General features: G+C 39.4%; 1 long non-coding RNA gene across 1 annotated transcript; it reads right to left on the bottom strand.

The window, feature by feature from the left end:
* Positions 1–2,187: 2,187 nt before the first annotated feature.
* On the bottom strand, positions 2,188–7,888 carry LOC131278329 (uncharacterized). Its single transcript, XR_009185671.1, has 3 exons — positions 7,794–7,888; positions 3,853–3,984; positions 2,188–2,340 (listed from the first exon to the last, which is right to left on the bottom strand). It is a non-coding gene; the product is annotated as an uncharacterized lncRNA (long non-coding RNA).
* Between the last annotated feature and the right edge of the window lie 1,911 nt (positions 7,889–9,799).

Genomic DNA, 9,799 nt, shown 5'->3' with positions numbered 1-9,799 from the left:
AAGTATTACAAACCTGAAACTTAAAACTATTAATTACAACTCTGAATCCTTTGCATTAAGTAATACATTAATATTAAGTGCTGTACTTTTATCCTGTACTAAATATATGCCTAATAATTATAATGTTTTCTTTTCTATTTTGGATCAAGTGCAAAAGTATATTAGACATGTTAAATTCCTAGTAAATTCATTTTCTAAACAGTTAATAAACATGTCTATAGAATAAGGTGGCAGTCTTAGCCAGGCTCAGTCAACTTACTATTCTACTGTACTCTCCTGTGTAGCAAAAATGAGGCTTGCTTGCTAATAATGAGTTTCCTATTGAACAGCCAAAATTTCCAGAAATTGTACAATTAAAACCAAAATGTAAAAAACCTTTATTCTGTAGTTCTGATCACTCCCACAGCTAAAAACTAAAAAAATTTCCAACTTGGTGTACTAATCCTGAATGAAACCAATTGCCCAAAGGGTGCCAGTTCACCAGGAACATCTGACAGAGCACATGAGTGCCAATCATTAAACAACTTGAAATGTGTCTTCAAACAAAGCTAAGTATCTATTGCATATCTCTCTAAAAATAAATAACTTAGAAAAAGTATATATATATACTGTTCCCACCAGCTTTTAAAAAGGAGTGTCATCTTTATAAGCGCCTAACCTTGTCTACCTCTGTAATCCAATGTCCTCTTTTAAAAACGGGTATTCCAAATTTTTAATTAAGTTTGTTTCTTTCAGAGTGAACATCTTATTAACCATACGAAAACTTCATCCAACTTCGTACAGAATGCCAGATTCATCTTCCTCCAGTTAAAATAAAATAGAGTTTTACACCTTGTTAGGCAATGACTACAGCCCATGGCCAGCAGGAAGCAGTTACAGGAAAGAGATCATCTCCCTTCAGCACCCCTTTAAGATTAAATGTGTAAACTCTTTAAGGGTAAATAAAACAAAATTAATAGATGGATCTGGAGCCTGACTGAAAATCTACGTGGACACCGGTGGCCCTGGGATGACTGCAGGGGGGCCCCTGCCCCAGAATTCTACTGTCCAGAGTGAAAATTTATAAACTTCTGGGAACAGGCTCCTGGATGTTACACTGAAAATTGATAAGTAATCAATCAAAACAACAAACAGCCATTCACCTCATAGCTCCAACAAAAATTATGCCAAAGCTTAGCAAGTTAAACTTTGGCATAAGGGGAGAAATAATGTGGGCTATGCATGGGAGGCTCTTTGTCTCTTCAGAGATAACCTTAACCTAAGCTGTCTGAGACTTGTGGGTGTGGAATGGTAAGAGGCTGCAGTCCTGCTCTTGGTGACCATGGCAACGACTCCAGTCCCAGGAAACAGTTTAACAATGCAAAGTCTATAAACTTTAAATATTCAGGGAAAATGCAAACCAAATGTGCTAAAAGCTTATCTAGAATGTATGAAGTCCATGCTAAAAGCTTACCTAAGATGTGGAAGATATATGCTCATTCAAGCCTATTGAGAACTGAAACAAAAGGACCATTTGGCCTTTCCTCTCTGTACAAAAGGGACTGAAAAATCTTGTTTGGGGCTCGGGATTGAAACAGAAAGCTCCTGAGTCTGGCCGGCTGTCAATAAACCATTTTTACTTCTCAAAATCATTCCTGAATCCTGGCCTCTCTATACGCAAATAATTGAACCTCTCTCAAATTCTACAACACTTCACCTTAACCTTGACAATGTCTGGCTTAAATGCCTATCAGAGACTTAATTTGCCCAGCAATATTTGGATTCTTCTCTGAGCCTTATGTTTCTTGATAAACACTTACAGTGTCTCATTTTTACATTGTCTGTAAAGCCAGGTTGTGCCAGACATTACTGACCCCAAACCTCAGATGATCACCAATGCTCCTAGGAATTTCTACACTAAGTCAAACTCCTCTTCTCCCAAATCCCACAGTCTGTTGCTCCTCTCAGTCTCCTTTCTCTGTTGATGGTATTGCTATCTCCTCCTTCATTCAGGCCAACAAGCCATTAATTGTAAATTTTTCCAAGTTATCAAGACACGAGGCATCAGAAATCACTGAATCTTCTTCTAACAGAATTAGAACCCACATCAAGTACCAATATAGAGAAAACACTGCATAGACAACATAAGCTAAAATCTTACCTGGATAAAATCTATGTTCTACCTAAAAGGAAGTAAACAAAATTAAATTTAATGTCAAAATGTTTTATTGATAAAAATCTTCTAAATCCTGATAAGACTTCAAAATCAGGGCCAAGAGAAATTTTAATATTGGATTGTTTAGAATAATGAATCCTGTATTACTCAGGGTTCTCTTAGGAAACAGAACTGACAGGAGAGATCTGTGAAAAAATAGAAAAGCTTTTTTAAGAACAACTTCTCATTTAAGTGATAAGTAATACTTCCAAATCAGTTTCTGGTACAAGCACTAAGGCAAATACCTTATTTTGGAATTAAAGTCTGTCTACACCTTTCTTAAACATGTACAAGTCTATTTGTTTTTAATAACAGGAATGACAGACATTTTTAGAATAAATATGATATGGTATCATTAGCCTCAAATCACTTATTTGTCAACTCCTAAATGGAAACACAAGTTTCAGAATCAGGAAATATTTTAAAAGTCCATGAGCAAACAAAAGTAGAGGCAAAATCTTTGGACTGAGAAACACCTCTTTCAATGACCAGAAAGTATCTTAGATAACTTACTAAGAGTTGGATATTTGTTTGAATTGACAATTTCAATAAGCCAGATCATATGATTGTTCCAAACAAATTCAGAAATGGTCAAGTCAGGAGAAGAGTGGACAAAATGCACAAGTAACAACAGAAATGCCAGCTGATGTCTGCTGTAGAGGGTAGAATGTTCTTTCAAAAGCCCCATCATTTCCAAACAACATCACTGAAATTACAGTATAATAAAATCTAGGCAGGAACCCATTGAAACACCAGGTGAAGTAGCAGTTCTTTTCCACCTAGAACAAATTTCCCCATTCAAATATTATAAGTGATAATTAGCTGCTAAGGCCAGCCTGAAAAACTTGTGTAATAATAGAATCTTATTGTAGCATGGAAACACTAGAATGTTAATGAAAAATGCATCCAGAAAAGTCCAACTTGGAAAATCATGGAATTCTTCATCTGAAGGAAATACCCAAGGGAAGCAAGGGGGAAATTAGGAGATGTATAAAAAGCACATGTAAAGAAGGTACTTCTTTGACCTAGAGTCAGAAATCACTTTAGTACCTAAGAGTGAACTATGAATATCAATTAAATGTGCTTTAGGGCTGATCTCAGATGAAACAGGACTTCAGGTTTCATCCTGTTGTATTCATAAAATAATGCTACAAATGTTTTGGTATGTAAAATGAATTCTTACTTCTTCTATGGATCAAAAAGCTGATCCTTCTATATGAGTAGAGGGATACAGTTATGAATATCTATCTCAGGACTTATAAGAACTTCCAAAACTGCAATTAAAACAAAGAAGAAAAGTAAATTTCATACTGAATAAAAAGATATAAATTTTTTAAGGCATTGCATTATATAATATGAAATTTCTAGGATGGTTATGAGAATTCAGAGTTCTATTAACAGTAAATGAAAGTGCCTCCCTACTACTTAATATTTCACTTTAAATAGAAAGTTTTTTAAAAATTGTTCACTTTGAGAATATACAGTTGTCTTGTTCACTGAGTTGTTCATCTCAAAATTTAAACTATAACCAGGCTAGCTTCAAATTCAAGCATTAGTTTGCATTCATATTAGTAATCTAAAATGAAACAAAAGTCCTGTGACTAAAAAAGTCTAGGTTTTTCATGACTCACAGTATACCTACAAGTTAATATACTCACATCTAGAATATTCATCCATAAGAATATAGCAATGAAAATAATTCCCAAGAAGACAGCAAGGTTGACGGGCTTCCATGGAAATCCATAAAAACCAGGTCCAGATAGAAAATTGTCCAGTAGGATGTCAACTAGCTGAAATAGCAATACTTGACACAATGAGAACCTCAAAGATTGTACAATGAAAGAGGCACAAAAAACATTCATTGGAATTTTAATCAGCATCTAAGTGATAACCATGCCCCTCAAAAACCTCCAGTGGATTCCACTGTTTTAGGGAAGATGGGAAATTGGTTGCTTCATGTTTTCTGCTTGGCTGGTTTTCTTGTTGGAAATTGTGAATTTGGCACCATTAAGTAGAACACTCTCTTTCCATGCCTTTTAAAAGTGAATGCATTAACAGATTGTGTTATATCCATAAATGGAATAAAACTCAGCAATAAAAGTAACAAACTATCAGTACACACATCATGGATAGATTTAAAAATGATTGTGCATATAAGAATGCAGACAAAACAAAAGAGTATCTACTGCACATTCCATTTATATAAAATTCTACAAAACGAATTTTAACCTGTAATGGCAGATTGCAGATTGAAGGTGGTCCAGGACCTGGCAGGGAAGGTGTGGTGGATGGCAGGATGGACTATTAAGGGTCTGAAGGAAAACCGGGGGATGTTTGGTCAGGTTACTATTTTGGTTGTAGGAATGTTTTTATGGATTTAGTAACGTAAGATCAAACAAATCACACAGGTGCCTTTTAATATACATCACTTGTACATCAATAAAGTAATAGAAAAACAATTATAAAAAATGTAAGAGTTTTTCATTTTAACAAAAAAATTCAAAGGCTTTCAAAAGATTGAATTAGACTTATTAACCTATGAATCCATTTATAATTGGAAATATAAAAAAAAATCAAGAACGTACATTAGTTAAGAAGTCTAGTTTTTCATTGATAAATTGATAAACTGCTTGAAGTAAATCTGTTGGAAAAGCTCTAAAAATATACATGATCTGTTTAAAGGAATAGGCAAAAATGGGCAATTAAAATTCTGTACAGGGAAGTGGATGTGGCTCAAGTGATTGGGCTCCCATCTACCACATGGGAGGCCCTGGGTTCGTTTCCTGGGGCCTCTTTGTGAAGGCGGGCTCACCCATACCTGCAGAGAGCTGATGCCTGTGCCCACAGAGAGCTGACGGCCCACATGCTGGCCCACACCCATGGAGAGCTGGCTCAGCAAGATGATGCAACAAAGGGAGACAAGCAGATGCAGAATAATGCACAGTGAATGGACACAGAGCAGACAGCAAGCATGAAGCAAGAAGGGATAAATAAATTACAAAAATAAATCTTTAAAAAATTCTGTACAACAGAAAAATGAGAAAATTTTTAGTGGTGAGGAAATGCATATATAAATATGTTACACCACTGTGATATGATATACCAATTATATTATATCAATAAATGTATAGATACAGTTGATACACCTGATAAATGTATTAATATAAGTAAGTAGGATGATTTCTGTTATAATTGCTATTCCAATAAAATTAAATGCAGACTGTTATTAGGCCAACATTTCTTTAAAAGCTGATGTTTTCTTTCAGAATTCAGCTTCATTCTGAACATAAGACACACAATGTCTGAATTGTTAAGTAGATAGAATATCTGAAAAACAGTGAATTATTGTATAGTAGATTATGGTACATGATAAAGTTTGAAGTTAGGAGAATCAAAGCTGGTTAGAAACCCAATTCCAAATAACCACAGGAAAGAATTTGCCTTCCTGTTTCACTGTAATATAAGCCTGCACTTACAAGATACTCTTAAGCCAATAAACAGCAACTATGAACATAGATAAAATAATAGGAAATTTCTGGAACGTATAGGTACCACAACAAAAGGCAGACATATTGATTTTTCAAAAAATGAATAGTATAAGAATCTTAGGAATCTTACATCTACAGTGTAATTCACACCCACACACTAAATCCGTTTCACGCAAATTAAAACCTCTGCTGAAAATGAATAGAAACTGTGAAAGCACATCATAGTGTTTGTAACTAGCAGTGCTAATAGATGGGTATAAGAGTGGTTAAAGGGGAAAGTTTAAGAACATGTATATTACTAGAGGGAAAACTTAAAAATGTAACATGGGACTATGTAACAGTGAAACCTCATGTGAAATATGAAAATGGGTAATATTGCATATGTAAGACTTTTTACAAAATATACATAGAAATAAACTAGAGAGACAGAAACAATAACAGCTGTGTACAGCAGGGGAAGCACAGAAGACTGAAAGGTAAGATTTTTGGTCTGTTTTTTTGTTTTTTATTATTACTGGACTAATAAAAAATGCTCTAATCATGACTGAAGGATTGAAATGAATGCACAACTACATGACTATCAAATACCACTGACTGTACACTTTGGGTGGATTGTTCTCTTTATAAATATGTATCAATAAAATTGATTTGTGTTAAAAAATGCAAAAAACCTACCTCTCATGAGAGAAAAAAACCCAAACCTCTGAAATCTATTACTTTCATCTGGGGTCCTCTGAGCTGGGATGTGTAAAGTGTGGATCTTTATAAATATGTGCTGTCTGAGCTGCCACTGTCACAGGTGTCCCTATGACAACTGACAGCTCTCTGGGCTCCAGAATCAGCCTCCCCAAAAGAGGTCTCTGAAGCTGTGCTTCCAGGAATGCCTCAGCCTCCAAGAAATAAGAAAATACTATACAGTGAAAGCAAAAACACAGCAAGAAGAACCATTTTAAAAGCTAAGGAAAGTGAATTTGATTTATTGAAGTGTGTGTAACATGATAGGGGCCACAGGAAATTTTTAATTAATCTGGAAAGAGGGGGGAAAAATCAGAGCAATATGAAGACAGAAGAGATATACATCTTTGTTTCATCTTTGCCAATGAGACCATGGGTCATAGTCAACTTCACATTTATGAACAGGGAGGCATCATAAGTCTTAAGACCTCACACATAATCTCATAGAAGTCGAGGCCAACAGTGATGGTCATTATCTTTGTGGCCAGCCACCATGGGATGCTTGGGTTTACCTCTGCAGACCATCCTTGCCAAGGAATTATTCATTTAAATTGAAAAATCAAGTAGAATATTGTTTCAAAAGGACAAATTCTGCATAAATGATTCTCAGGATACCTGTAAATAAGCGTATTTGCCCTGTAAGGAATACCCCAGAGGCAGGACAATGGACAAGTACCTTCCCTTACAGAGCCTGTGACCTTTTCCAGGAGGGAAGCTGGGTAATCAATTTCCCTGCAGTACAGCAAAAAAATCAAAAGCCTCCTGGCAACACACACATACACAAAGGAAGGTTTTGCACACAGCTGAAGATGCCTTCTGGATGGTCCTGAAGGCCATAGTTCCCCAAGTGGTTAGGATGGCTGTCAGGATCTGTGCAGGAGGACATGGTTGTCAGCAAGGGTGGAGGTGGGAAACGCACGACATGCTCGAGGATGAGGGAGAGAGCATCTGCTCTATGAAAAGTGCAGCCTATGGGCAAGGAAGTCTCTATCTTCATTGATTTGGTTGATTGCAGAAACAGAGTAAGTTCTTTGAGTGGGTGGCTCGGGCCATTCTGCCCAGCTGCACTGCTGTCCCTGACCAGTGGGACTATCCAGATCCCTTCCTTGGAGTCTGGGGCATGAGGATCCAAAGGGCCCTGCTTCTCCGGAGGGGGTTTCTCCTGTGTCCCTATTTGCTTGACAGTTTTGTTTTGGTTGGGGAGGGTGGAGGATGCTGGCTTTTAGTAAGAGTGAAGACTTGCAGCGCTGGGACTGGGTATCTCTATGTTTGGGCAATCCTGTGGACTTTCTGCTTTGGGTAAATCAACAGTCTGTCCATGATGCTTTTGACAGAGGGAAGGACAGTAACGCATCTGCCTGCTGGTCGGGACTCACCTGAGCAGGCTGCCAATGTGCTTCGCGAGCTCCCATCAAGCCAACTGCACACGGAGCCCCGAGGCGCATCTCCAGGAAAGTTGGTTTCCAAACTAGATGTTCTAGAAGCCAGTAAATAAACCAGAAAGTAGAGTTTACAAGGCCCCTGGACCTTTTAACAGAGTTGAAGTAACAGCACTCATTAGACACCCCTGCCCCACAGCCGCCAAGCTTTCAGAGCCTTGAACAACCCACTCGTGGAAACATGAAGCACACGCAGGGCCAACTCTAAGCTGGCAGAGCCTGATGCCCAACTGGCACAGAGCTCGCGGCACAAGCCCGGCTCCGTGACTCCTACCAGGCTAGACTTCCTTGCTTCCTGATGCCATCAAGTGACCTTACCTACGTGTGGAACCTGCGGGTTTAGGACCCAGCACTCAGCCTGAAAGCAGTGGGCATGATGCCGGTCATTTCAAACCTTGACAGCCTGTGGCATGGGGGAGCGGGGTTCACTCACACTCGTGTTTGTCTGACCCAGCACTGACCAGGACTGGAGGAGGAGCAGCCAGAGGAGCAGCCCACAGGGGCCCACGGCACCCAGAAAGGAAGGGAAGGGGTGAGGAAGGGGGAGGGGAGGAGGGGAGTGGGGAAGACTGGCATTTGGGAAGGGGCTACGAGGTGGCTGGGAGGGGCTGGGGAGGTTTGGGGTGAGATACAGAGAGCAGAGGTGGGGGGCGCCCAGCGCAGGTGAGCAGGTCAGCAGGCCGGCGGGGCAGCAGCAGGGGAGCGGGCCTTGCAGGGGCAGGCACACGGGGTCCAGCGCCCTCGCAGCCCCGCTCCCGTTTGGGGCTGCCTTGGCGACCCGCGTCTTATAAGGCGCCCCCTCGCCCAATCAGCAGCTCCCCTCCAGGTTCATCACAGAGCCCCCCGCACGCCCCCGGGTTCTTAGAGCGCCCCTGCCCCACCCCTCCCGTACTGTCCTGCTGGCAGTTGCCCTCTGGAACCCTAATGGCCCTTCTGGTTTCTTGTCCCTGTCCCCAGCCCTCTAGAGCTCATGAAAATTCTCATATGCAGAATATTTAAAGAAAAAGCTCAACAGTCCGATAGAAAGACAGACAAAATAATTGGGGAAACACAAATGCTCAAGTTCATAAGAAGCCATTCAACCTCCTGAGTGATGGTGGAATCAGGAATTAAAGCCATCGGGACATATCTCCACCCGCCCAACTGGCTAAAATTGACAATACAAAGTCTTGGGAAAGATGGGACCAGTGGAGAGGCCCCTGCACTCCGGGGAAGAGTATAAATGGGTGAGACCACATTAAAACAGCTTGTCATCATGTAAACTTGAACTCAGGGAGTTCAGTACTCAGGTATATTAACTCCTTCAGAAGTGGGTGCTTATGAGCTTGGAAGACATGGGTCAGAATGTTTATTGCAAACTTGTTGGCAGTGATCAAAAACAGAAAAGGCAAATGTCCATCAACAGAAGAGTCAATGCACAAAGTGTGGTGTATTTGTACAGCATAATAGTATATGAGAGAAAATAAGATACAGCAACTGGCAACAACTCAGATAGAACTAAAGTTAAGTTCCAAAATAAGCAAAACTTCATTGCACAGTGCTGTATATTTTAATTATTTTACAAGTCACTATAAGGACTATTGATAAGAGGAGGGAGAGGGATTATTAGACCCAAGGGTCATTGGATGTGGGGGTGGGAGTTCTCCTTGGGAAGTCCCTGTTTCTTACGTGGGATTTGGTTGTCATTGCCTCCCAATAATTAATTAAACTGGTCATTTGTTTTATGTGCTTTTCATAAAAGAGGAAAAAGACTAAGCAGTGCTACAATAAATGATTTATCTTCAATAAGAAAGATAAAATGAGAGCTTATGTTTAAGAAAACTGTACTATATGCTTATTGAAAATGGTTTGATGTATGGTTTGGAAGGACTCATTAATTGTGAAAAAGGAACTTTCAAGTTTCCCTTTTATATGGTGTACAGTGTTGCACTGAGTGTTCCATT

The sequence above is a fragment of the Dasypus novemcinctus genome, chromosome 4 (assembly GCF_030445035.2).
Source record: "Dasypus novemcinctus isolate mDasNov1 chromosome 4, mDasNov1.1.hap2, whole genome shotgun sequence".
Lineage (NCBI taxonomy): Eukaryota > Metazoa > Chordata > Mammalia > Cingulata > Dasypodidae > Dasypus > Dasypus novemcinctus.
Note: the sequence above shows the minus strand (reverse complement) of the source record. Positions and strands in the feature narration are given on the sequence as shown.